The sequence below is a fragment of the Triticum aestivum genome, chromosome 6B (assembly GCF_018294505.1).
Source record: "Triticum aestivum cultivar Chinese Spring chromosome 6B, IWGSC CS RefSeq v2.1, whole genome shotgun sequence".
NCBI classification, from domain to species: Eukaryota; Viridiplantae; Streptophyta; class Magnoliopsida; order Poales; family Poaceae; genus Triticum; species Triticum aestivum.
In genome coordinates, this window is record NC_057810.1 from 501,646,467 (window position 1) to 501,670,480 (window position 24,014).

Below are 24,014 nucleotides of genomic sequence, written 5' to 3' on the forward strand. Positions count from 1 at the left end.
ATTTTTTAAGTCGATGTAAGTCTGAGTCCGCAACCTGCTGCCTATGGACACATATATGTAATCTGAATGCAATCTTTGATAGCTGACATGAATGAAAGCTTTTCTGAACTGACAATACTCTGTTATTACAACTACCATGGTTGAAAATTGGCAGCATTTTATTTACATTCAGCATCATTGTTGCAAACTGACATTATCAAAATTAAGAAATAAGACGTGCCCACAATTAACTGCACAATTTCAGCTTAAATTTAAAATAACACTTTCTTTGTAAACACAACAGGGAAATCACATAAGAACCAGTCATGCCCATATCACACCCACATCATCGAACAGTGCATGTGACACATAATAGGGAACAAGTGCTACCAGTAGTAGTTTTACATAATAATAAAGCATGAACCAGAGCATGCAAAACAATCAACCATGAACTACAAGTTCAGTTCTGTTTCACTATATGTAACTACAAGTTCATTTATTGCCATATAACAACCATGAGAATCCTGACTGGTTTGGCATTGGCTGAGATATCGACCCTGATGCTAATTGATAAGAAGATGCCATGGAAGGAGGTTAAGATGATTGTGTATGTGCTTTCCTTCTGTTCTTTGCTCTCTCATAGAAAGGTGCAGTGTCAGGATTATTTTGAGAAGTTGAGGCCTTCTTCTTCCTATTTGGTGGCTTAGATGTTGTAGGTGCTTGCTTTGTTGATGGACCAGGAGCTGAACTTTGTCGTCTTCATGGAACAGGAACTTGCTATGTTGAAAAGCAGTAAATGTTAGCACATTTTGCACATATCAGGAAAAAATGCAAGTAAAAGAAGAGAGAAAGGGGCACCTCTGTTCTTGCTTGATTGGCCTTTTCTCCTTGTAGCTGCTCTTGTTTAGATTCTTCGTCATTCATAACAACAAGAGCACCTGTGCCCTTTAAAGGAAACTTCCAGTACAAAGTTGTCACATTTAGTACTTCATCAGAATAGGAAACATGATCTGCAAGGTGTTTCTTCAACTATTGTAGACACATTTTGTCACACTCAATTGTGGACATTCCTGACCTTCCATTCAAATACTTCCATTCACTTTCATCATGATGCAATTCACCTCGGAAATGAAACCGAACAGATAGGTAATTGAGTGGTGTCATATCTGCAAAATAAACACATATACAAGTCCTTTGCAGTTTGCACATATGTAAGATTTAATCCATGTGCAATCAGACCCACAACATCACACACACACATATATGCCTTCTGGATATAGATCATTTCAATAGTCTAACCCCTAAATTGATGAACTCGACAGCAATCTACAAACAAGCATAAAAACCACATATTTCTGGCCGCACATATTATGATTTGCTTCTGAATTTTTTCAAATTTCTGAACTCATGAAACAGTGTTATTATATTTGAGTGATCACACACGTATGCTATTAAAAGAAAGTTTGATGTACTACTACACTGGTACGTGTGAGTTGTATTTTCATCCTAGCTACATTCCTACTCCACGACCCCATGAATATCTATGTTTATTGATCAAATACAAAGTACATGTTGCTGATCATAAATGCAAGCCATGGAGATTTTGACCCAGCTAGTAGTGCAAATAACCTGAAACCTGCAACTCACTATAACCCAGCCCAAACCTCCCTACGCCTCTCCACCCCATCCCCAATCTTCCAAAAAGATCGACTATGATACGTAAGTGCCAATCACCTTGAGCCATTGAGAGCTCGGGACTTACCTGCTCTGCCTCCCACAAAGCGCCGATCAAGCTACCAAAAAAACAGAGTGCCTCAAACATCTCTTTGTTCCCTATTCCCTGTATATCTCTCATACAACATACAACGTGCTTGATAGCTTATGTTCCCTGTTTCCTTTCACTACCAAGAGTAATTTAACTGACATATAAGCCCCATGGTACAACATTGTACAGTTTCAGTTTCTTCAGTCCTATCATGCATTGGGTGCTTGGCCATTCTTGGCAGCGTTTTTTCAGACTTGTTTGTCTATCTTAATGAATTGACATGCAGTTCCTCTACTGCATGGTCTAAAAATAACCTCCCGCAGATCATGTAAGATTGATTAAGGATTTTCATTTGCCCCAAACCCCTCTATCTGCCGCTCCAAATCAACAGGAACTACCCAAATCGAAGGGCTACAACAATCAAAGATCAATGCCACCCCAAAGCCCTATGTCCACCGCCCCAAACCCCAGCCCCAATCTTCACAACGCTTTACCACAGACCTAAAAAACAGCAGCGACCGGGACGTACGAGAACTAACCAGCTTGTCAACCAGCCGCCGTGACGCCCCCTACCCCAGGCTCTGTTCGACGCTAGGATCAAGAGGGTCCAGCGTGGCAATCAAATCCAATTTCCTTAACCGGAAACTTGTCACGTAGGCAAAACTGCTCGCAAAAACCACCATAATCAGTGACAGGGGGTGATTTGCCTAGTTTTGGAAAGTCCAGGGGTTTCCTGTGTTCCTGGGTTATAATCTGGAGAGGGAAACCACTATTAGTGGTGGACAGATTTTCAAGTAGCAAGCAAGACAAATTAAATAACTGAACCTATCAAAGTCAGTGGAACTGGTTCTTTTCTTAAGAAAAGAAACAAAAAAACTTATAACCCCAACATTATTTATTATAATGCAGAACAATGAAGAAGAATCAATTACTGCTACAAAACAGCTAAAAACAAGTTCCTCGACAAAGAAAATGAAAATTTTCTCGATTAGCAAGACCATAAGCAAATTACCTGTTGTATTTTTTTGGAACATATTACCTGTTGTAATTGACTTTAGTCATGCCATGAAACCTTCATACTCCGTACTTGATATCAATCTCCACAGTCTTTCTCAAACAATTGGGAATAAATGCTCATTTCTGTATCCATGCTTATCCAGAAGTTTATATTGTACACATGTGGCATTTTCAGTATGGGTTCACCTGTTCATGACTCCTTTACATGTCAGTTAGATACCAGAGTAACTTCGGCAGCAAATTTAGCTCCTGCAGATCAAGAGGCATCCTAGCCCCCCGGCTGTTCCATCTCTCCATGTGTGTCCCATATCTCTCAGACAAAAGTAACAACAACAACCAGTCCAATCCCTATCTTTCTTTCTCTACAGAAGGTGTAGTAAAATATTGATGGCTACATATCTTCAAGAAGGCTTTCTGAAAAAAAGAAGTTAGCTTGAAGGAGAGGTAACACTCACACTATTGTAGGCCACACATCTTTCACGAAGTGCAAACAAAAGAATAGATATAACTGGATAGCTATTAACATAGAAGAATAGGCTGGGCAACATCAGTTATACAATACTCGACAAAAACTCGAGAAAAAATGTGTTTGATGAATTCTTTTATGTCATGAAACGGCACCAAAGAAGATGAATCTTTGTTCCGAAAAATATTGAAGGTAGAATGTATAGACGTCTAGTACTAATAATTTGGTACATTATATATGAACACAATGTCGCTCAACAACTTTAGAAAATGGTCAACCGAAATAAGAAGCATGGTATCGAATCTTCCCCAATGATCTGATTAAACAAAACAACAATCAAATAGTTGGGTCTTATATATGTGTCGTTTTAAGAAACGATAACAGACATAAGGAGCATATTCTAAACATCGAAGTCATTATTAAACTTGTTCAGAGGCAAAAAGGGAGTGTCGAAAATTACCTGTGTCGTAGTTGAAATGATAAATTATAGTGATCAGGTGAGTCATCAAATCTAAGGCTAGAAGCTTCTAATTACAAGGGGAGAGAATTCGGCATCATAAACAATTTCTAGCAAGACCTTTTTCCCTGTGTGTTTTTCGTCAATTATATTTTCAACCTACAACACTTCAATATTATTTCTTCGTGCCCTCAAAAAAAAAATACACCAGATTGTTATTAGCACCTATGAGATATGAGTATTAGAAATACACCAGCACCTATGCACTTTTGTCATCTTGCTGAGGATTGTGATAAGCGTCCAAGGCACGTTGTGACCTCTAAGCATGTCAAAACACATGCATAACTGCACTTTATTGCGTTTCCAGCATACATAGTTCCATTTTGTTATTACTTATGTTCAGAATCATTTGAAGTTCCAGAAACAATCCAATTTCATCTATCATAGCTCTGAGTTGCATACACAAACTAATCAAACATTATTTATCAGAATAAACAACATTCATGCATCAGGAGTCAGGAGTCAGTACATCAAACAAGAAGAAAGCAGGGACAACCTTACCTTAATATTTTCACCAAAAACCATGATACTTGGTTGAGTAAGCCACTCCATAGACATTATCTATCATATGGATGCAAATGCCACTAAATTCAGATGCACCATACTTCTAGAAGGTACATTGACTATATAGGTACTGGAGTGCAAAACTTAAGTGATTTCATTCTTAAACACTACATTAGAATCAAATACACATGAACGCTAGAAAATTTAGTCCACTTTTTTTTGGCAATGGAGACAACCAGACAAATTAATTTAGCTAGGGGAATGCAACAATTGGAGCAGAGCAATGCGGATGAAGTTGATGCTAAGCCATTCGTACATTCAAATTATGTACTGAACACCTAGAAAATTAGAGGGCAACGCAGACTAAACCTACAGCCGCACCTAATTAATGATGCAGTTCCCAAATTAGGTGGTAGTTCTGCATCTCACCCTGTATAATTGTTTCCAGTGAGATCTCGTGACCGCTGAGCGGGGAGTTTGCAGCGCCAGGCACAGAGGAACTACGGCTGGGAAGACACCAAATTGTGAGGGGTTACACAATGACAAACTTGAGGGAGATGTGGAGCTAGGCTGACCGTGGGTGTAGGAGTAGGGCGTGACAGCGGGTAAACGGAATCGAGGAGGGCGGCAGAATTAGGCCAAGATGATAGACTATAGCGGCAGAGGGAACCGAGCACGGGGTCGACTTCCCGTGTCCTTGTGGCCCCTCGGGCGGCCTGAATCAGCCCAGAAACTTCATGTCGGAGGAGATCGCCGGCACAGTAACACGGTTGACACAGGCAAAGAAAGTGCGACCCGATGATGAAGAGGCCGAGGGCGTCGGACATGGCCGTGGCTGACACTGGCGGCGGGATCATCGCAGGTGGCGTTGTGGGGGCTCCTGGGTGTTGTGCGCCCCCGGAAAACAACCTCACCTGGCAGCACGTGACGGGGATCTCGACAGCGGATGCGGTGGGGGCTCCTGCCTACCGTGGCCCTCGGCTGCGACCACGGGCACGGAGGCCTCGGCGACCCTCGCACGCACCGCGGCCCCTCCCCGTGCGCCCGCCCCTTTCCTGGCGTACAGCACAGCCGGCAGGGCCTTGTTGCGCCGCTCCTCGCTGCCTACCCTGCAGCTTGGGTTCCTAGCGCCATTCCCTCGGGTTCCGCGCAGGTGGGGGCGGCGTGGTCCCATGGTGACCTGGAGATCTGCAATGGAGGCGGCGGCGGCGATCACTGATGTTGGCAGAGGAGCAAGATATTGGGAGGTAGAGGGCTACGCGATGGCGGCGACGGCGTGCTTCAGGATCGACCAACCAAATAGATCTAGATCGAGGGGGAAAAAACCACGAGGTGGTGCGGGAGGGATGAAAAAAAACAGCGAAAAAAAAAACGGACGAAAAAAACCCGTCTCTGGTGGGACGAAAATTACCGGCGGGGACTATCAACTGCTCCATTAAGAGTAGAGACTAGAGGTGGAGTAGTGGTAGAGTAGTTTATATTTTCTTTTCATACAGTACCAGTTAGTCATGCTTCAAAACTGAACGGCACGCCACTAAAAAAATAGAGTCGAGAAATAATGCGGCACTTCGAGCCAACGCGGCTAGATCGCATTTTGCACGGGAAATGACACACCATGTTTTGTTGACATGTGGTCCCGTTCCAACAAGTCAATGAGACGACGGCGAGTCCTTTTGTACAATGACATGTGTTCACTTCCTTTGTTCCTACGAAGAGAGTACTTGTTCTAAATGATGTGCCGCTGCAAGAGCAGCCTATATTAATTAACCATGCTCCAAAAAGGTGGACCAACTTTGACTATAGTATACTACTGTACTAGGTTAGTAGGTGACCTTGCGCTTGGCTCTTCTCCTCTTCCGGAAGTCGAACAATAATGATGGTACTATAGTAGTACTTCTGGCAATCTGACACCAAATGAACTGTTGCACATCCACCGCTTGTAAGCAAAAGTTTCTCCTCGTGCTTCGAGCCACCGCCCACGCGCTGGCGAGGGAGAAGGCGTAGGCTAGTCACAGTGGGAAGTAACTTAGACTAGTAACATGTATAAGTTACTAGTCTATGTTACTACCTTCATAGTGGAGAGTAACATATGTGTGGCAGTTCAAGCCGTATGTTATTAAGATGTAGACTCATTTTGCCTTGGGATGCGTTATGTTATAGTAACATATTATGTTACTCCAAACAACTCTCTCCTCATTAACTACATGCAGCATATGCAACTTTCTTGGGATATGTTATATTACTTGCTATGTTACTAGTACTAGAGGTGGAGTAGTGGTAGAGTAGTTTATATTTTCTCTTCATACAGTACCAGTTAGTCGTGCTTCAAAACTGAACGGCACACCATTAAAAAATAGGGTCGAGAAATAATGCGGCAGTTCGGGCCAACGCGGCCAGATCGCATTTTGCACGAGAAATGACACACCGTGTTTCATTGACATGTGGTCCCATTCCAACATGTCAGTGAGACGACGAGAGTCCTTTTGTACAATTTCTGAATGGACGTCTATGTAGGCCGGCGCGCCTCTTCGTGTATCATGGCAACCGTCCACCGCCTCTTCACCTTTCCCTCTCGATTTGGAACTGCTGTCGTACGCTCTTCCTCCCTCCTCCATTTGCCTTTACCCTTCCTTCTGCCATTGTTCGATCGTCTTCTTCATGGAGGGAACAAGCCGGAAACAACCCCGTTATTCTTGCCCTGATCCGAAAGATGACCTGGTGAAGGAACTCATTGATCGGTGCGATGTCATCACCTCGGCTAGCATGGCAGGTTTATTCAGACCATTCTCAACTCAACTAATAACATCATTATAAACAACCCAAGGGTCTAGGAGTGGTTTTATCTCCCTTATCTTCTTTGCTATAAGCCTGTTTGCATGGGCGCGGACAATGGAAGCCTCGCCTTGTGCAAGTTGATGCCGCTTGATAATGATACGTGTGATGTTAAGGTGCCATCGCTTAAGGATAAGGCCAGGGTTGGCACAAATGGAGATTGCGTTGTTTATATTGGGTACAACTACGAGTGGGAACTTGTGAATGTGTACACTCGTCATCGGATTCCACTTCCAAAAATCTCAGAGTGCCCTGAGGTTGAGAACACAGATGATCTACGTACGTTCGAATAGGATCATGGTGACTCTCGTCTACGAAAGATAGCAATTTGTCGAGTTCCCAACCGCTCTTGGGATTACAATAACTTAGGAGTTGTTGCTATCTTCGACAAGCTTGTTGCCGTCGTTACTGCTTCCACGGCTCGTCCATGGATATTGCTCAAAAATCAATTTCTATACACATATGAGTATTGTGATGCAATTGCATACGAGAGTCTTGTGTTTGCTGCCACCACTCGTGGCACTGTTTTCGCATGGCATCCTTATGGTTTCGGTACATTTCTCTTCCACCGTAATGATAATTGTTTCATCCACATGCATGCGGGTTAGCAAGTTTCCCTTTACTAATTAACCTTCTTGAGTTTCCAAGGTCCTGTGAACATTCCACCACCTATACTTGAAAAAATTTATAACCAAGGGTGAGATGACAATGGTGATGATCACGAGCATGAGGACGAGAAGAACATATATATTTAGTGGCACCTAGCAACTAATTCAGATGGATCACCTCTTGTCTGTATACAGTGCATTGATATTGTTACTACTGAGGGAGCATGTGTTGTCTCCCATGGTTGCCCTCTCCATACCTATTCCAACACCCATTGCAGGGTATTCAGGATGGATACTAGTGTGCTAGCGCCAACACTTTCTCCATGGTCCAGTATTGATAGTCTTGGGAAAAACTCACTCTTCCTTGGACAAAACTATCGAATGATGGTGAAAGGCGATCCAGCTGCTGTTGACACAACGTTACTACCATTTATGAGAAGCAACTATATTTATACTTCAGACATTGCCATGGTCCCTACCTTAGTCCTGATATATGCCGCTTCAGCCTGGATGATCAGTCCTATGTTGCTCTCAATATTGACAATAGCTGGCCCTTCCCACAGCACCTATGGTTCAAAGAAAGCGTTTCCAATGCCAAGGATTGGTTGAGCTGAAGTTCATTTCATTGCTTGTTATTTGTTGTGTGATGAAAACTTTAGTATTTGTAGAATGTTTTGTTGGAAATACTCTATAATCCAACATGTATCCTCGTTGTCATTGTGTGTTGATGACTTGTTGTATGTAATGACTGGTACATTTGCAAATGCATGTCATAAACTCAACTTATGAATGGTTTTCTAGTCACTTCTTGGAGTGTGAGTACCGTAGTAGTATAGCCAGCATCCGGTTAGTATATGAAGTTGCCACATCACATAGATCCAACCTAATATTGGAGTATGCTAGCCCTCGGTCGGCGCGCCGCTTCAAATGGCGGACGAAGTGAGAGGTCGTGTCTGCCCTTACCCCCTTGACTGTGTAAGTTCGGCTTTGAGGAAAACATTATCCTTGATGGTGTATGTTACCTTGTGTCCAGATCTGATATGCCACGTGTACCAGATGAATGACTCCAAGTTCGACCATCATGATGCTAGGTGCGAGCCGAGGAACACTGTTGGAGAGACCCCCCTCATAATTTTCCTATATTGGTCATTTGATTCATAGGATGGAATGCTATAGGATTTTTTTTCCCTATGTAATCATGTATTAATTGGCAATCTAGCATCCACTCCAACTTTTTTTTCACTTCCTTTGTTCCTACGAAGAGAGTACTTGTTCTAAATGATGTGCCGCTGCAAGAGCAGCCTATATTAATTAACCATGCTCCAAAAAGGTGGACCAACTTTGGCTATAGTATACTACTGTACTAGGTTAGTAGGTGACCTTGCGCTTGGCTCTTCTCCTCTTCCGGAAGTCGAACAATAATGATGGTACTATAGTAGTACTTCTGGCAATCTGACACCAAATGAACTGTTGCACATCCACCGCTTGTAAGCAAAAGTTTCTCCTCGTGCTTCGAGCCACCGCCCACGCGCTGGCGAGGGAGAAGGCGTAGGCTAGTCACAGTGGGAAGTAACTTAGACTAGTAACATGTATAAGTTACTAGTCTATGTTACTACCTTCATAGTGGAGAGTAACATATGTGTGGCAGTTCAAGCCGTATGTTATTAAGATGTAGACTCATTTTGCCTTGGGATGCGTTATGTTATAGTAACATATTATGTTACTCCAAACAACTCTCTCCTCATTAACTACATGCAGCATATGCAAACTTTTCTTGGGATATGTTATATTACTTGCTATGTTACTAGTACTAGAGGTGGAGTAGTGGTAGAGTAGTTTATATTTTCTCTTCATACAGTACCAGTTAGTCGTGCTTCAAAACTGAACGGCACACCATTAAAAAATAGGGTCGAGAAATAATGCGGCAGTTCGGGCCAACGCGGCCAGATCGCATTTTGCACGAGAAATGACACACCGTGTTTCATTGACATGTGGTCCCATTCCAACATGTCAGTGAGACGACGAGAGTCCTTTTGTACAATTTCTGAATGGACGTCTATGTAGGCCGGGGCGCCTCTTCGTGTATCATGGCAACCGTCCACCGCCTCTTCACCTTTCCCTCTCGATTTGGAACTGCTGTCGTACGCTCTTCCTCCCTCCTCCATTTGCCTTTACCCTTCCTTCTGCCATTGTTCGATCATCTTCTTCATGGAGGGAACAAGCCGGAAACAACCCCGTTATTCTTGCCCTGATCTGAAAGATGACATGGTGAAGGAACTCATTGATCGGTGCGATGTCATCACCTCGGCTAGCATGGCAGGTTTATTCAAGACCATTCTCAACTCAACTAATAACATCATTATAAACAACCCAAGGGTCTAGGAGTGGTTTTATCTCCCTTATCTTCTTTGCTATAAGCCTGTTTGCATGGGCGCGGACAATGGAAGCCTCGCCTTGTGCAAGTTGATGCCGCTTGATAATGATACGTGTGATGTTAAGGTGCCATCGCTTAAGGATAAGGCAGGGTTGGCACAAATGGAGATTGCGTTGTTTATATTGGGTACAACTACGAGTGGGAACTTGTGAATGTGTACACTCGTCATCGGATTCCACTTCCAAAAATCTCAGAGTGCCCTGAGGTTGAGAACACAGATGATCTACGTACGTTCGAATAGGATCATGGTGACTCTCGTCTACGAAAGATAGCAATTTGTCGAGTTCCCAACCGCTCTTGGGATTACAATAACTTAGGAGTTGTTGCTATCTTCGACAAGCTTGTTGCCGTTGTTACTGCTTCCACGGCTCGTCCATGGATATTGCTCAAAAATCAATTTCTATACACATATGAGTATTGTGATGCAATTGCATACGAGAGTCTTGTGTTTGCTGCCACCACTCGTGGCACTGTTTTCGCATGGCATCCTTATGGTTTCGGTACATTTCTCTTCCACCGTAATGATAATTGTTTCATCCACATGCATGCAGGTTAGCAAGTTTCCTTTTACTAATTAACCTTCTTGAGTTTCCAAGGTCCTGTGAACATTCCACCACCTATACTTGAAAAAAATTATAACCAAGGGTGAGATGACAATGGTGATGATCACGAGCATGAGGACGAGAAGAACATATATATTTAGTGGCACCTAGCAACTAATTCAGATGGATCACCTCTTGTCTGTATACAGTGCATTGATGTTGTTACTACTGAGGGAGCATGTGTTGTCTCCCATGGTTGCCCTCTCCATACCTATTCCAACACCCATTGCAGGGTATTCAGGATGGATAGTAGTGTGCTAGTGCCAACACTTTCTCCATGGTCCAGTATTGATAGTCTTGGGAAAAACTCACTCTTCCTTGGACAAAACTATCGAATGATGGTGAAAGGCGATCCAGCTGCTATTGACACAACGTTACTACCATTTATGAGAAGCAACTATATTTATACTTCAGACATTGCCGTGGTCCCTACCTTAGTCCTGATATATGCCGCTTCAGCCTGGATGATCAGTCCTATGTTGCTCTCAATATTGACAATAGCTGGCCCTTCCCACAGCACCTATGGTTCAAAGAAAGCGTTTCCAATGCCAAGGATTGGTTGAGCTGAAGTTCATTTCATTGCTTGTTATTTGTTGTGTGATGAAAACTTTAGTATTTGTAGAATGTTTTGTTGGAAATACTCAATAATCCAACATGTATCCTCGTTGTCGTTGTGTGTTGATGACTTGTTGTATGTAATGACTGGTACATTTGCAAATGCATGTCATAAACTCAACTTATGAATGGTTTTCTAGTCACTTCTTGGAGTGTGAGTACCGTAGTAGTATAGCCAGCATCCGGTTAGTATATGAAGTTGCCACATCACATAGAGCCAACCTAATATTGGAGTATGCTAGCCCTCGGTCGGCGCGCCGCTTCAAATGGCGGACGAAGTGAGAGGTCGTGTCTGCCCTTACCCCCTTGACCGTGTAAGTTCGGCTTTGAGGAAAACATTATCCTTGATGGTGTATGTTACCTTGTGTCCAGATCTGATATGCCACGTGTACCAGATGAATGACTCCAAGTTCGACCATCATGATGCTAGGTGCGAGCCGAGGAACACTGTTGGAGAGACCCCCCTCATAATTTTCCTATATTGGTCATTTGATTCATAGGATGGAATGCTATAGGATTTTTTTCCCTATGTAATCATGTTTTAATTGGCAATCTAGCATCCACTCCAACTTTTTTTTCACTTCCTTTGTTCCTACGAAGAGAGTACTTGTTCTAAATGATGTGCCGCTGCAAGAGCAGCCTATATTAATTAACCATGCTCCAAAAAGGTGGACCAACTTTGGCTATAGTATACTACTGTACTAGGTTAGTAGGTGACCTTGCGCTTGGCTCTTCTCCTCTTCCGGAAGTCGAACAATAATGATGGTACTATAGTAGTACTTCTGGCAATCTGACACCAAATGAACTGTTGCACATCCACCGCTTGTAAGCAAAAGTTTCTCCTCGTGCTTCGAGCCACCGCCCACGCGCTGGCGAGGGAGAAGGCGTAGGCTAGTCACAGTGGGAAGTAACTTAGACTAGTAACATGTATAAGTTACTAGTCTATGTTACTACCTTCATAGTGGAGAGTAACATATGTGTGGCAGTTCAAGCCGTATGTTATTAAGATGTAGACTCATTTTGCCTTGGGATGCGTTATGTTATAGTAACATATTATGTTACTCCAAACAACTCTCTCCTCATTAACTACATGCAGCATATGCAAACTTTTCTTGGGATATGTTATATTACTTGCTATGTTACTAGTACTAGAGGTGGAGTAGTGGTAGAGTAGTTTATATTTTCTCTTCATACAGTACCAGTTAGTCGTGCTTCAAAACTGAACGGCACACCATTAAAAAATAGGGTCGAGAAATAATGCGGCAGTTCGGGCCAACGCGGCCAGATCGCATTTTGCACGAGAAATGACACACCGTGTTTCATTGACATGTGGTCCCATTCCAACATGTCAGTGAGACGACGAGAGTCCTTTTGTACAATTTCTGAATGGACGTCTATGTAGGCCGGGGCGCCTCTTCGTGTATCATGGCAACCGTCCACCGCCTCTTCACCTTTCCCTCTCGATTTGGAACTGCTGTCGTACGCTCTTCCTCCCTCCTCCATTTGCCTTTACCCTTCCTTCTGCCATTGTTCGATCGTCTTCTTCATGGAGGGAACAAGCCGGAAACAACCCCGTTATTGTTGCCCTGATCTGAACGACGACATGGTGAAGGAACTCATTGATCGGTGCGATGTCATCACCTCGGCTAGCATGGCAGGTTTATTCAAGACCATTCTCAACTCAACTAATAACATCATTATAAACAACCCAAGGGTCTAGGAGTGGTTTTATCTCCCTTATCTTCTTTGCTATAAGCCTGTTTGCATGGGCGCGGACAATGGAAGCCTCGCCTTGTGCAAGTTGATGCCGCTTGATAATGATATGTGTGATGTTAAGGTGCCATCGCTTAAGGATAAGGCCAGGGTTGGCACAAATGGAGATTGCGTTGTTTATATTGGGTACAACTACGAGTGGGAACTTGTGAATGTGTACACTCGTCATCGGATTCCACTTCCAAAAATCTCAGAGTGCCCTGAGGTTGAGAACACAGATGATCTACGTACGTTCGAATAGGATCATGGTGACTCTCGTCTACGAAAGATAGCAATTTGTCGAGTTCCCAACCGCTCTTGGGATTACAATAACTTAGGAGTTGTTGCTATCTTCGACAAGCTTGTTGCCGTCGTTACTGCTTCCACGGCTCGTCCATGGATATTGCTCAAAAATCAATTTCTATACACATATGAGTATTGTGATGCAATTGCATACGAGAGTCTTGTGTTTGCTGCCACCACTCGTGGCACTGTTTTCGCATGGCATCCTTATGGTTTCGGTACATTTCTCTTCCACCGTAATGATAATTGTTTCATCCACATGCATGCGGGTTAGCAAGTTTCCCTTTACTAATTAACCTTCTTGAGTTTCCAAGGTCCTGTGAACATTCCACCACCTATACCTGAAAAAAATTATAACCAAGGGTGAGATGACAATGGTGATGATCACGAGCATGAGGACGAGAAGAACATATATATTTAGTGGCACCTAGCAACTAATTCAGATGGATCACCTCTTGTCTGTATACAGTGCATTGATATTGTTACTACTGAGGGAGCATGTGTTGTCTCCCATGGTTGCCCTCTCCATACCTATTCCAACACCCATTGCAGGGTATTCAGGATGGATACTAGTGTGCTAGCGCCAACACTTTCTCCATGGTCCAGTATTGATAGTCTTGGGAAAAACTCACTCTTCCTTGGACAAAACTATCGAATGATGGTGAAAGGCGACCCAGCTGCTGTTGACACAACGTTACTACCATTTATGAGAAGCAACTATATTTATACTTCAGACATTGCCGTGGTCCCTACCTTAGTCCTGATATATGCCGCTTCAGCCTGGATGATCAGTCCTATGTTGCTCTCAATATTGACAATAGCTGGCCCTTCCCACAGCACCTATGGTTCAAAGAAAGCGTTTCCAATGCCAAGAATTGGTTGAGCTGAAGTTCATTTCATTGCTTGTTATTTGTTGTGTGATGAAAACTTTAGTATTTGTAGAATGTTTTGTTGGAAATACTCTATAATCCAACATGTATCCTCGTTGTCGTTGTGTGTTGATGACTTGTTGTATGTAATGACTGGTACATTTGCAAATGCATGTCATAAACTCAACTTATGAATGGTTTTCTAGTCACTTCTTGGAGTGTGAGTACCGTAGTAGTATAGCCAGCATCCGGTTAGTATATGAAGTTGCCACATCACATAGAGCCAACCTAATATTGGAGTATGCTAGCCCTCGGTCGGCGCGCCGCTTCAAATGGCGGACGAAGTGAGAGGTCGTGTCTGCCCTTAACCCCTTGACCGTGTAAGTTCGGCTTTAAGGAAAACATTATCCTTGATGGTGTATGTTACCTTGTGTCCAGATCTGATATGCCACGTGTACCAGATGAATGACTCCAAGTTCGACCATCATGATGCTAGGTGCGAGCCGAGGAACACTGTTGGAGAGACCCCCCTCATAATTTTCCTATATTGGTCATTTGATTCATAGGATGGAATGCTATAGGATTTTTTTCCCTATGTAATCATGTTTTAATTGGCAATCTAGCATCCACTCCAACTTTTTTTTCACTTCCTTTGTTCCTACGAAGAGAGTACTTGTTCTAAATGATGTGCCGCTGCAAGAGCAGCCTATATTAATTAACCATGCTCCAAAAAGGTGGACCAACTTTGGCTATAGTAAACTACTGTACTAGGTTAGTAGGTGACCTTGCGCTTGGCTCTTCTCCTCTTCCGGAAGTCGAACAATAATGATGGTACTATAGTAGTACTTCTGGCAATCTGACACCAAATGAACTGTTGCACATCCACCGCTTGTAAGCAAAAGTTTCTCCTCGTGCTTCGAGCCACCGCCCACGCGCTGGCGAGGGAGAAGGCGTAGGCTAGTCACAGTGGGAAGTAACTTAGACTAGTAACATGTATAAGTTACTAGTCTATGTTACTACCTTCATAGTGGAGAGTAACATATGTGTGGCAGTTCAAGCCGTATGTTATTAAGATGTAGACTCATTTTGCCTTGGGATGTGTTATGTTATAGTAACATATTATGTTACTCCAAACAACTCTCTCCTCATTAACTACATGCAGCATATGCAAACTTTTCTTGGGATATGTTATATTACTTGCTATGTTACTAGTACTAGAGGTGGAGTAGTGGTAGAGTAGTTTATATTTTCTCTTCATACAGTACCAGTTAGTCGTGCTTCAAAACTGAACGGCACACCATTAAAAAATAGGGTCGAGAAATAATGCGGCAGTTCGGGCCAACGCGGCCAGATCGCATTTTGCACGAGAAATGACACACCGTGTTTCATTGACATGTGGTCCCATTCCAACATGTTAGTGAGACGACGAGAGTCCTTTTGTACAATTTCTGAATGGACGTCTATGTAGGCCGGGGCGCCTCTTCGTGTATCATGGCAACCGTCCACCGCCTCTTCACCTTTCCCTCTCGATTTGGAACTGTTGTCGTACGCTCTTCCTCCCTCCTCCATTTGCCTTTACCCTTCCTTCTACCATTGTTCGACCGTCTTCTTCATGGAGGGAACAAGCCGGAAACAACCCCATTATTCTTGCCCTGATCTGAAAGATGACATGGTGAAGGAACTCATTGATCAGTGCGATGTCATCACCTCGGCTAGCATGGCAGGTTTATTCAAGACCATTCTCAACTCAACTAATAACATCATTATAAACAACCCAAGGGTCTAGGAGTGGTTTTATCTCCCTTATCTTCTTTGCTATAAGCCTGTTTGCATGGGCGCGGACAATGGAAGCCTCGCCTTGTGCAAGTTGATGCCGCTTGATAATGATACGTGTGATGTTAAGGTGCCATCGCTTAAGGATAAGGCCAGGGTTGGCACAAATGGAGATTGCGTTGTTTATATTGGGTACAACTACGAGTGGGAACTTGTGAATGTGTACACTCGTCATCGGATTCCACTTCCAAAAATCTCAGAGTGCCCTGAGGTTGAGAACACAGATGATCTACGTACGTTCGAATAGGATCATGGTGACTCTCGTCTACGAAAGATAGCAATTTGTCGAGTTCCCAACCGCTCTTGGGATTACAATAACTTAGGAGTTGTTGCTATCTTCGACAAGCTTGTTGCCGTCGTTACTGCTTCCACGGCTCGTCCATGGATATTGCTCAAAAATCAATTTCTATACACATATGAGTATTGTGATGCAATTGCATACGAGAGTCTTGTGTTTGCTGCCACCACTCGTGGCACTGTTTTCGCATGGCATCCTTATGGTTTCGGTACATTTCTCTTCCACCGTAATGATAATTGTTTCATCCACATGCATGCGGGTTAGCAAGTTTCCCTTTACTAATTAACCTTCTTGAGTTTCCAAGGTCCTGTGAACATTCCACCACCTATACTTGAAAAAATTATAACCAAGGGTGAGATGACAATGGTGATGATCACGAGCATGAGGACGAGAAGAACATATATATTTAGTGGCACCTAGCAACTAATTCAGATGGATCACCTCTTGTCTGTATATAGTGCATTGATGTTGTTACTACTGAGGGAGCATGTGTTGTCTCCCATGGTTGCCCTCTCCATATCTATTCCAACACCCATTGCAGGGTATTCAGGATGGATACTAGTGTGCTAGCGCCAACACTTTCTCCATGGTCCAGTATTGATAGTCTTGGGAAAAACTCACTCTTCCTTGGACAAAACTATCGAATGATGGTGAAAGGCGATCCAGCTGCTATTGACACAACGTTACTACCATTTATGAGAAGCAACTATATTTATACTTCAGACATTGCCGTGGTCCCTACCTTAGTCCTGATATATGCCGCTTCAGCCTGGATGATCAGTCCTATGTTGCTCTCAATATTGACAATAGCTGGCCCTTCCCACAGCAACTATGGTTCAAAGAAAGCGTTTCCAATGCCAAGGATTGGTTGAGCTGAAGTTCATTTCATTGCTTGTTATTTGTTGTGTGATGAAAACTTTAGTATTTGTAGAATGTTTTGTTGGAAATACTCTATAATCCAACATGTATCCTCATTGTCGTTGTGTGTTGATGACTTGTTGTATGTAATGACTGGTACATTTGCAAATGCATGTCATAAACTCAACTTATGAATGGTTTTCTAGTCACTTCTTAGAGTGTGAGTACCGTAGTAGTATAGCCAGCATCCGGTTAGTATATGAAGTTGCCACATCACATAGAGCCAACCTAATATTGGAGTATGCTAGCCCTCGGTCGGCGCGCCACTTCAAATGGCGGACGAAGTGAGAGGTCGTGTCTGCCCTTACCCCCTTGACCGTGTAAGTTCGGCTTTGAGGAAAACATTATCCTTGATGGTGTATGTTACCTTGTGTCCAGATCTGATATGCCACGTGTACCAGATGAATGACTCCAAGTTCGACCATCATGATGCTAGGTGCGAGCCGAGGAACACTGTTGGAGAGACCCCCCTCATAATTTTCCTATATTGGTCATTTGATTCATAGGATGGAATGCTATAGGATTTTTTTCCCTATGTAATCATGTTTTAATTGGCAATCTAGCATCCACTCCAACTTTTTTTCACTTCCTTTGTTCCTACGAAGAGAGTACTTGTTCTAAATGATGTGCCGCTGCAAGAGCAGCCTATATTAATTAACCATGCTCCAAAAAGGTGGACCAACTTTGGCTATAGTATACTACTGTACTAGGTTAGTAGGTGACCTTGCGCTTGGCTCTTCTCCTCTTCCGAAAGTCGAACAATAATGATGGTACTATAGTAGTACTTCTGGCAATCTGACACCAAATGAACTGTTGCACATCCGCCGCTTGTAAGCAAAAGTTTCTCCTCGTGCTTCGAGCCACCGCCCACGCGCTGGCGAGGGAGAAGGCGTAGGCTAGTCACAGTGGGAAGTAACTTAGACTAGTAACATGTATAAGTTACTAGTCTATGTTACTACCTTCATAGTGGAGAGTAACATATGTGTGGCAGTTCAAGCCGTATGTTATTAAGATGTGGACTCATTTTGCCTTGGGATGCGTTATGTTACAGTAACATATTATGTTACTCCAAACAACTCTCTCCTCATTAACTACATGCAGCATATGCAAACTTTTCTTGGGATATGTTATATTACTTGCTATGTTACTAGTACTAGAGGTGGAGTAGTGGTAGAGTAGTTTATATTTTCTCTTCATACAGTACCAGTTAGTCGTGCTTCAAAACTGAACGGCACACCATTAAAAAATAGGGTCGAGAAATAATGCGGCAGTTCGGGCCAACGCGGCCAGATCGCATTTTGCACGAGAAATGACACACCGTGTTTCATTGACATGTGGTCCCATTCCAACATGTCAGTGAGACGACAAGAGTCCTTTTGTACAATTTCTGAATGGACGTCTATGTAGGCCGGGGCGCCTCTTCGTGTATCATGGCAATCGTCCACCGCCTCTTCACCTTTCCCTCTCGATTTGGAACTGCTGTCGTACGCTCTTCCTCCCTCCTCCATTTGCCTTTACCCTTCCTTCTGTCATTGTTCGATCGTCTTCTCCATGGAGGGAACAAGCCGGAAACAACCCCGTTATTCTTGCCCTGATCTGAAAGATGACATGGTGAAGGAACTCATTGATCGGTGCGATGTCATCACCTCGGCTAGCATGGCAGGTTTATTCAAGACCATTCTCAACTCAACTAATAACATCATTATAAACAACCCAAGGGTCTAGGAGTGGTTTTATCTCCCTTATCTTCTTTGCTATAAGCCTGTTTGCATGGGCGCGGACAATGGAAGCCTCGCCTTGTGCAAGTTGATGCCGCTTGATAATGATATGTGTGATGTTAAGGTGCCATCGCTTAAGGATAAGGCCAGGGTTGGCACAAATGGAGATTGCGTTGTTTATATTGGGTACAACTACGAGTGGGAACTTGTGAATGTGTACACTCGTCATCGGATTCCACTTCCAAAAATCTCAGAGTGCCCTGAGGTTGAGAACACAGATGATCTACGTACGTTCGAATAGGATCATGGTGACTCTCGTCTACGAAAGATAGCAATTTGTCGAGTTCCCAACCGCTCTTAGGATTACAATAACTTAGAAGTTGTTGCTATCTTCGACAAGCTTGTTGCCGTCGTTACTGCTTCCACGGCTCATCCATGGATATTGCTCAAAAATCAATTTCTATACACATATGAGTATTGTGATGCAATTGCATACGAGCGTCTTGTGTTTGCTGCCACCACTCGTGGCACTGTTTTCGCATGGCATCCTTATGGTTTCGGTACATTTATCTTCCACCGTAATGATAATTGTTTCATCCACATGCATGCGGGTTAGCAAGTTTCCCTTTACTAATTAACCTTCTTGTGATTCCAAGGTCCTGTGAACATTCCACCACCTATACTTGAAAAGATTTATAACCAAGGGTGAGATGAAAATGGTGATGATCACGAGCAGGAGGACGAGCAGAACCTATATACTCAGTGGCGCGTGGCAACTAATTCTGATGGATCACCTCTTCTTGTCTCTATACAGTGCACTGATATTGTTACTACTGAGGGAGCATGTGTTGTCTCCCATGGTCACCCTCTCCGGACCTATTCCAACACCCATTGCAGGGTATTCAGGATGGATACTAGTGTGCTAGCGCCAACACCTTCTCCATAGTTCAGTATTGATAGTCTTGGAAAAAACTCGCTCTTCCTTGGACAAACCTATCCAATGATGGTGAAAGGCGATCCAGCTGCTGTTGACACAACGTTACTACCATTTATGAGAAGCAACTATATATATATACCTCATAAATTGCCGTGGTTCCCTACCCTGGTCCTGATATATGCCACTTCAGCCTAGATGATCAGTCCTACGTTGCTCTCGATGTTGACAATAGCTGGCCCTTCCCAGAGCACCTATGGTTCAAAGCAAGCGTTTCTAACGCTAAGGACTGGTTGAGCTGAAGTTCATTTCATTGCTTGTTATTTGTTGTGTGATGAAAACTTCAGTATTTGTAGAATGTTTTGTTGGAAATAATCTATAATCCAGCATGTATCCTCGTTGTCGTTGTGTGTTGATGACTTGTTGTATGTAATGACTGGTACATTTGCAAATGCATGTCATAAACTCAATTTATGAATGGTTTTCGAGTCACTTCTTGGAGTGTGAGTACCGTAGTAGTATAGCCAACATCCGGTTAGTATATGAAGTTGCCACATCACATAGAGCCAACCTAATATTAGAGTATGCTATCCCTCGACCGGCGTGCCGCTTCAAATGGCGGATGAAGTGAGAGCTCGCGTCCGCCCTTACCCCCTTGACCGTAGACCTTGAATGTGTACGTCCGGCTTTGAGGAAAACATTATCCTTGATGGTGTATGTCACCTTGTGTCCAGATCTGAGATGCCACGTGTACCGGATGAATGATTCCAAGTTTGACCGCCGTGATGCTAGGTGCGATCCGAGGAACACTGTTGGAGAGACCCCCCTCATAATTTTCCTACATTGGTCGTTTGATTCATAGGATAGAATGTTATAGGATTTCCCCCCTATGTAATCATGTTTTAATTGGTAATCTAGCATCCACTCCAACTTTTTTTTCACTTCCTTTGTTCCTACGAAGAGAGTACTTGCTCTAAATGACGTGTCGCTGCAAGAGCCACCTATATTAATTAACCATGCTCTAAAAAGGTGGACCAACTTTGGCTATAGTATACTACTTTACTAGGTTAGTAGGTGACCTTGCGCTTGGCTCTTCTCCTCTTCCGGAATTCGAACAATAATGACGGTACTACATTAGTACTTCTGGCAATCTGACCCCAAATGAACTGATGCCCGCCCACCGCTTGTAAGCAAAAGTTTCTCCTCGTGTTGTGCGCCACTGCGCACGCATTGGCGAGGGAGAAGGCGTAGTAAGCAAGCTTCTCGTTGAGTTGACGGGACACATCAAAGTTATGTAGTACTCTCTTCAAAAAGGGCCGACCATGTCCATGGCTACCATCCCGTGCTCCGTCATTGAGTAGATGCACTATTCACGTGCCATCGAGGAGAAAAAATATTGCATATTACTAGGTGCCATTGAAGTGCACGACTCAATTAAGCACTGCATATCTCCATTTTCTTGTATGACATGTCCGCCTTGATGCTAGATGTCCCACGTGTTGACAAAAGGATGAACAAAGCTCAGGTCTTAAACAAAAGAGTGGAAGAACATTGATTCCTGACGACCGAGAAGGAGCAACACACCTCGCGGTGGAGCGTCTGTACTCATAAGATTTTATACTCCCTCTGTTCCCTGATATAATGTGTATAGATTTCTGAGAAAACATCCGAAATATAAGGTTCCTTGCGTTGCACCACTCATTTGGATATTTTTTTAGAGATTTGATTACATTAACTTATATTAGGAAAGCTCCTCTATTTTCTCATGTCAATTAGTCAGGTGTAGTCTCTCCCAAAACTAGTGAAATTTTCACTCCACATGCGTTCTCTAATTTTCGTGCCAAAAACTATACATCCTATATTTAGGAACCGAGGGAGTATTATTCAGCGATATAAAATCAACCAAATCTCTCCACGTTCCTATGCCATTATATAGTATGAGAATAACTTTGAATATAAGCCATTGATTCACTCTATCCAATGGTCATAGTTGGAAAATCCAAACAAAACCAAGCATTGGATCAACTCTTTTAGCACTCAGATTTTTTCCGCCTGCCCACCTAGCCCACCTATACATCCGCTCACGTGTCATGACCATAGGAGCTATCCACTCAAATTGTATGTTAAAAAATCATGCAAACACGGCTGATTATACTGTGAGTAGGTGACCATGCGCTTGGCTCTTCACCTCTTCCGGAATACGAACAATATGATGATGGTAGTACTACAATATATATGTACTTCTGGCAATCTGACACTGAATGACTGCTGCACGTCCACCGCTTGTACTATAAAGCCCACTATAATTGTAAACAGAAGCTTCTCCTCATGCTGCGAGCAACCGCGCGCGCGTGGGCGAGGGAGAGGGCGTAGCAAGCAAGCTTCTCGTCGTTCCGCAAGTTGATGGGACACATCAAAGTTACTTATTTAGTCCATGGCTACCACCCCGTGCTCCGTCTATATACATGATTCACGTGCTATCGAGGAGAAAAGTTATTGTGTAGTACGTGCCATGGAAGTGCACGACTCACTTATGCACTGCTTATCTCCATTTTCTTGCATGACACGTGCACCTTGATCCCGCATGTTGGAAAAAGGATGAACAATGCTCACATAAAAAAAGAGTGGAAGAACATAGATTCCTGACGACCGGGAAGGAGTAAGGAACCTTACGGTGGAGCGTCTGCACTCATAATATTTTATATTATTCAGCGATATAAAATCAACCAAATCTCTCGTCTAGCTGGTTCGCACGTTTTCCCCTATTTTTGCCGCCTGCCCACCTATAGAACCACCTCACATGGCCAATTCCTCTCCAAACACCTTGGGAGGCAGTTGAACCGAACAAGTCTAGCTTGTTTTTAGTGGGTACATTGACGTGGCATCGAAAGGGTGTGACAACTGACTCTGGCAAAATAATTGACTACCACATTGGCATACATGAGCATGGGGCCCACTTGTCAGCGTGCTGGACGGAGGAAGGAACACAAGATAATATGGAGCACGACAGAAGGGGGCGAATCGATTGGCTTAAGTGTGATGACCACTGGAGCAATCCACTCGGATTGTATTACGTTAAAAAATTTGTGCAAAGACAGCTGGTTATACAATGAGTAGGTGACCGTGCGCTTGGCCCTTCGCCTCTTCTGGAAGTCGAACAATGATGATGGTACTACAGTATACTCCTACTTCTGGCAATCTGACACCGAATGAACTGTTGCACGTCCACCGCCTGTATTAAGCGCACTATTGTAAAGCAAAAGCTTCTCCTTGTCCCGCGAGCCACCGCGCGCGTGCGTGAGCGAGGGAGAGGTCGTACTAGTAGTAATCAAAGCTTCTCCTTGTTTATTTTGAAAAAAATAGAACTTCTCCTCATTTGCGAGTTGACGGGACACATCAAAAGTGGTGTATTAGTCTCCAAAAAGGGTTGACCATGTCCATGGCTACCATCCCGTGCTTCGTCATTCAGTGTGTGCACAATTCACATTCCATTGAGAAAATAATGTTGTGTAGATGCCATCGAATAGAATAACTTAATTTATAAAAAATGTGCCACCGCGTCATGATCGAACTTTGATTCATCCATGCGGTTCCCATGAACAACTACTACACTCGCCAAATTATCTAGTGAGCTGCCTCTTCGTACAGAAATGAGCTCACCGTGTACCCGCGCGTGAGTATTAGGGAAAGAGGCAAAGAGTACCTGCGTCGATGCCTGCACCTCTTGTCTTCGTGCTCGTATTCCTTTTAAACCAGCAGCCCAGTGTAGTTACATCATACATGGCCAACCCATGCTATCACCATATTTCATGGCCTCTGTGCAACACCTAGCTCTAGAAATCCACCAGCCCGTATTGCTTCTCACTCCTCGTCTCTCTCAAAGTGTGGCGGGCTGGCGAATTTGCCGACTATTGAGTTCGGTTAACTCATCACATCTTAGCAACATGCCAAGAGCATTCTAAAAAAATTACTGTAGTCCATTGTTATGCCAAGAAGAGGTAGCGCTTTGACCGATGGACCAAATGAGACATGCGTGTCGTGCCGTGAGTG

At 43.5% G+C, this 24,014-nt stretch overlaps 1 long non-coding RNA gene across 5 annotated transcripts; it reads right to left on the minus strand.

Moving 5' to 3' along the window:
* Window positions 1–231: 231 nt before the first annotated feature.
* Window positions 232–5,574, minus strand: LOC123137676 (uncharacterized). Of its 5 annotated transcripts, none has more exons than XR_006468451.1 (4): window positions 2,784–5,558; window positions 2,284–2,497; window positions 838–1,145; window positions 232–756 (listed from the first exon to the last, which is right to left on the minus strand). It is a non-coding gene; the product is annotated as an uncharacterized lncRNA (long non-coding RNA). The 5 variants fall into 5 exon arrangements; XR_006468449.1 differs by having other exon boundaries at window positions 2,757–5,557; XR_006468450.1 differs by having other exon boundaries at window positions 2,274–5,554.
* Window positions 5,575–24,014: the final 18,440 nt, after the last annotated feature.